A 5,440-nucleotide genomic window follows, 5' to 3' on the forward strand; every position below is an offset into this window, starting at 1 on the left:
ATATATATATATATATATATACAGTTGTGCTCAAAGGTTTGCATACCCTGACAGAATTTATGATTTCATGGCCATTTTTCAGAGAATATGAATGATAACATGAAAACCTTTCTTTCACTCATGTGTAGTGTTTGGATGAAGCTATTTATTATCAGTCAACTGTGTTGACTCTTTTCCAATCATAATGACAACAGAAACTACCCAAAGGACTCTGATCAAAAGTTTACATATCCTTGTGATTTTGGCCTGATACCATGCACACAGGTTGACACAAAGGGGTGTGAATGGCTATTAAAGGGAACCATCCTCACCTGTGATCTGTTTGCATGTAATCAGCGTGTGTGTATAAAAGGCCAATGAGTTTCTGGCCTCCTGACAGACCCTTGCATCCTTCATCCAGTGCTGCCCTATCGTGTCTGGATTCTGAGTCATGGGGAAAGCAAAAGAATTGTCAAAGGACCTGCGGGAAAAGGTAGTTGAACTGTATTGAACAGGAAAGGGATATAAAAAGATATTCAAGGAATTGAGAATGCCAATCAGCAGTGTTCAAACTCTAATCAAGAAGTGGAACCAAACCATGGTCAGGTAGACCAACTAAACTGTCAGCCACAAATTGTTCTGGATGCAAAGAAAAACCCACAAATAACATCAGGTGAAATACACTCTGAAAACATGTGGTGTGGCTGTTGCAAGATGCACAATGCAAGATGCACAATAAGGAGGCACTTGAAGAAAGATGGGCTGCATGGTCGAGTCACCAGAAGAAAGCCATTACTATGCAAATGCCACAAAATATCCCGCTTACAATACGCCAAACAGCACAGAGACAAGCCTCAAACCTTCTGGCACAAAGTCATTTGGAGTGATGAGACCAAAATTGAGCTTTTCGGCCACAACCATAAACGCTACATTTGGAGAGGAGTCAACAAGGCCTATGATGAAAAGTACACCATTCCTACTGGGAAACACGGAGGTGGATCGCTGATGTTTTGGGGATGTGTGAGCTACAAAGGCACAGGACAGTTGGTCAGAATTGATGGCACGGTGAATGCAGTATGTTATCAAAAGATACTGGAGGACAATTTGCATGCATCAGCCTGGAAGCTGCGCATGGGACGTACTTGGACATTCCAACATGACAATGATCCTAAACACAAGGCCAAGTCGACCTGTCATTGGCTACAGCAGAATAAAGTGAACGTTCTGGAGTGGCCATCTCAGTCTCCTGACCTCAATATCATTGAGCCACTCTGGGGAGATCTCAAATGTGCAGTTCATACAAGACAGCCCAAGAATTTACAGGACCTGGAGGCTTTTTGCCAGGAAGAATGGGCAGCTTTACCATCTGAGAAGATAAAGAGCCTCATCCACACATACCACAAAAGACAAGCAGTCATTGATGTTAAAGGGGGCAACACACCGTATTTAGAACTGGGGTATGTAAACTTTTGATCAGGGTCATTTGGGTAGTTTCTGTTGTCATTATGATTGAAAAAGAGTAAACACAGTTGACTGATAATAAATGAGACTTATCTTGAAGCAGCGGTGCATTTATAGGTGCTTCACACAGGTTATTTACAGCGCTGTACAGTGCTCAAATGAAATCTAAAAACTCCAAAACAAAAACCTAGCCATATCCTGGCACTAACTAAACACACATTCCTTAACTAAACACACATTCCTAACTATCAGCTGGCACAAACCTAATCACAGTGACTAACATTTGGCTCCAGCAGATGCAGTCTGTCTGCTCACCAGGCTCCAGAGCACTGTTGTCTCACCAGCACTGAATTGCCATTGCAGCAAGGTGTAAAACCTGGGGCTGACTAGAGGTCCCAAAAGGTGTAAAACAGGACCTGGGTGATACATAAACCCCAGACAGGACCACTCTTGGCTCTCTACAAGACCACTTGTCACTATATACACAAGTCAACTATGCAAATTTTTAATGACTTTAACTGTACCAAAATTCAGAGGTATATTGAAAATGCACAGATGTCTGTAGGCTAAACCCAGGCCAAGATTTTATCTTTACAAGGGTGGACAATCTAATTATGTATCTAAATATGGGGATCCTTTGAAGCCAGAGACAAAAGATAGTTTGCACACATTGTCCAGATAAACAATCTGTTAGTGCCAACATATCTATGATCCTATTGTTCCTGTCTTGACCATCTGCAATTAACAGAGTACGCCTGAGTAGATCAATAATTACATTCATAATCCCCCTGTATTCAATCACAAAAGACACTTTTTTATTACTCCCATTCAATCACCCAACATAGAATAATTAGAACTATATACATATGTTCATAAAGATTTGACATAATCCTCATATGGTAGCACGAGAAGAAATAGGAACTCAAACAAACAAAAAGAAAAGAAAGGCATATCGTGAAAACTACAGTGTATGCTTAAATAGATGAAAAGCGTCCCCTTATGTCGGTTTTCTTTGTTGTGCTCTTTTCCAATAATGGGCAGTGTAGTGACCCTTTGTGATCTGTGTAGAAATGCCCACTCACATTGGTGGTCAGTGGAAAAGTGCACCCTACTTTGGTCATCAGAGACAAAGAAGGGCTCTCTTACAGTGGCAGTTAATATCAGGAAAAATATCCCTTAAATTGGTGTTCTGGTTAAGGAAGAATGATCTTTACATTAATAATCCGTGGGCTAGAAATATTCTATAACATTATTGGACAATTGCCCCTTTTACGAGCTAAAAAAAAAGATCATTGGTGTTAGCAGTTACCTAAGAAATTAGTAGAAAAGCAGTAGTCAGAACTGAGAATTTTAAAGGAGGCCTGTGTGGAAAGAAAAAGCGAACCTGCCATAGCTAACTTCTAAAAGGCACAGGCTCTGATACTGTTGTCCTGATTATGGTTTAGGTACCTTGCAAGTCTATGCCTTAAAACAGGTTTGCAGAACAGGAGTTCAGCATTTTAGACTTCACTGGCTGCATAATTGTTTCAGGTTAGTATTTTTTAAATGAGAAAATTAATGGTCACAATGAAAGCCCCAAAAGCCTGCACTTTTTAAAAACTAGGCCAACAACACCAGTTTTCTTATTTCTCTGAATGTCAGCATTGCAGCTCTTTTTATGCAATATTTTAACCAATAACAACAGATGTACCTCAATTACCCAAGAGCCTTTCCCAGATGAGCACATGTCCATGTGTGTTGCTGGCTGACCTGCTAGAGATACCAATCTGTCTAGCAGAACTGCTATAAGCAGCAAATTCAACATTAATTGGCAGAGACTTAGAGGGTTTTTCAAAAAAGAGCCGAGGGATCCAGCCGTAGCTTCAGCTGATCCTTAGGCTCACTTCGGTCAACTGAGCCCTTCGGTTCAGTCGAACTGAAAGGCTGCTGTACAGGCTATTCACAATAGCCCATACAGCAGCCGACGGCAACCGAGCCAAACACGTATGCTTCATCTCGGCTGAGCCGTACTGACACCTGAAGCAGGGAGAAAGGTCGGCCAAAGCCGACCGATCTCCCTGCGAAAGGCAACAGCTGGGAGGAGCCAGCCGCAATGTCACTTATAGCTCCGCCCAGTTGTTGTCTTTCAATGACAGCCCATCGTCCTCGAGGACACTGGGCTGTCATTACATGAAAACAGTTCGGCGGAGCTAGAAGTAATGTCACCGCTAGCTCTGTCCAATTGTTTGTTTTGCCGGCATCTGTCAGAACGCCATTCTATGGCGGCAGTTCTTCATGAGCAGATGGGTCGGTGGGCGTCGTTTGTTCTTTATTATTTCTATGAATCTTCTGTTTTATTTTGTTGAGTCGTCATCGTCGTGGCTAGTGCTGGACATCATGATTGACCCTAGGATTACATCGGTGGATTCATTTTTTTTGGGGGGGGGGGATTTTTTTAAAGGACTTGTCAAAAATCCTTTGGGTTTTTTTCAAATGAAGGATTTTTTCAAAAGTCTGGTCTTTTTACTTACTTTATTTTAACCCTTTAGTGAATGGGTAGGGGTCCCTCCTAAGTTTCCTACCAGACCTAAAGTGTCTGGTATGGTTTGGGAGGGGGACCGCACACTTTTTTTTCTTCTTTTCTTTTCATTTTTTCATTTTCTTAACTTTTTAAAAATGTTATATTTTTTTTTACATTTATTTAAATAATTATTCTATGAGAATAGGGGCGAATGGCAGCGAGTGAGATGTTGGATTGTCTGAGTCTAACTCCTTCTGCACTTTGCCTGAGCCAAACAGCTGAACAGCTGAAGTCAAGCGTATAGCTGAATGGAACTGGGGTCCAGTTTGAAGTTGGGATATCTCTGAGTGAGTAATTACTCATGGAGAGTATATAGGGGTGAAAGGAGGGGTAATCTGGATTCCGCCTTGTAATCATGCCTGTTAGTAACCCAACTGCCAGGGCATTTGAATTGGAGGATATGACATGTTAATATATGCATATGAGAAATATCTCTCTTACTCTGCTCTTAATTTTCCTTGCCATTTTCTGCTACATCAACTTGGCAGCTGAATGTGTTTGAAGAAGAGCACTCTATATTCAGCTTTTCTAATGATATTTGTAATATATATATCCTCAAAAAAAAATAGATAGAATGACAACTCAATTTTATTACCTCAGGATCCCGCTAAAACTCCCTCTTAATAGTATCTTTGTAAACAAGCAGTGTGCCTAAGCTAGCATCATGGCTTATGGCCAGAAACCTAGTTTGACATTATAGCTCAGATATTTCAGATAAAGGATGTTTAAGTGAAATTAGTAACAAGCAAAATAATATAATAAAATTAGCATGGTTGATTGAATATCTATATAAATAATTTGGTACCGTTTCACGATTATTTAAATGTCTTATATTAGAATCAGAGAGTCTTCCAATAAAGGGTAAAGGTCAAATTTTTGGAGACATCAGTAGTCTATTAGACCCCTAATATCACCTATGGACTCCACTAAAGCTGATGAAGCAAAGATCATGCTTCAGCAGCTTCTTCTCTGGCCAAAGCAGATAATGTAGGTAGATTAACTGAGGTTAAGAAATGAGGGGTTGGTTGGATCATCTTTCAGATTATATAGAGATGTATAGTAGTAACTAAACCTGTATGCAATGGCTCATGGGTTACACATATTTTGTTTCGTTTAAGAACTATGCAGATAGGTATTCTGTGTGCTGTTGCTTATGGTAGATGAGGCATGTCCCTGCTTTATTGCTCAGTGAGTAATGATCAGCATTAATTTGGAGGCTTCATTATGTTTATATGGAAACAAGCCTCAGAGATTCTCTCTAAGATCAAGCTGCCTTTTTGAAGTAGAGATAGAAGGGGAAGTATTATTTGTGGTTTACAACACTGTAATTTGATTAGACAGTAGTTCTAGCTGCTGCTCCTCTACAATCTGTTCAGAATAATCTTGGTGTGTAATAATATATGCATTGAGTTTTTAGACTTACAGGGTTATTCACAAAAG

The 5,440-nt window shown here is 40.2% G+C and overlaps 1 long non-coding RNA gene across 1 annotated transcript in view; it reads right to left on the minus strand.

The window, feature by feature from the left end:
* Window positions 1–240, minus strand: part of LOC108801734 — a 13,964-nt gene extending 13,724 nt beyond the window's left edge. The window contains exon 1 of the long non-coding RNA XR_001942166.1: window positions 119–240. This is a non-coding gene — a long non-coding RNA (uncharacterized LOC108801734). The remainder of the gene's footprint in view (window positions 1–118) is intronic.
* Window positions 241–5,440: the final 5,200 nt, after the last annotated feature.

The sequence above is a fragment of the Nanorana parkeri genome, unplaced genomic scaffold (genome assembly GCF_000935625.1).
Source record: "Nanorana parkeri isolate BGI_ZX_2015 unplaced genomic scaffold, ASM93562v1 scaffold2468, whole genome shotgun sequence".
NCBI classification, from domain to species: Eukaryota; Metazoa; Chordata; class Amphibia; order Anura; family Dicroglossidae; genus Nanorana; species Nanorana parkeri.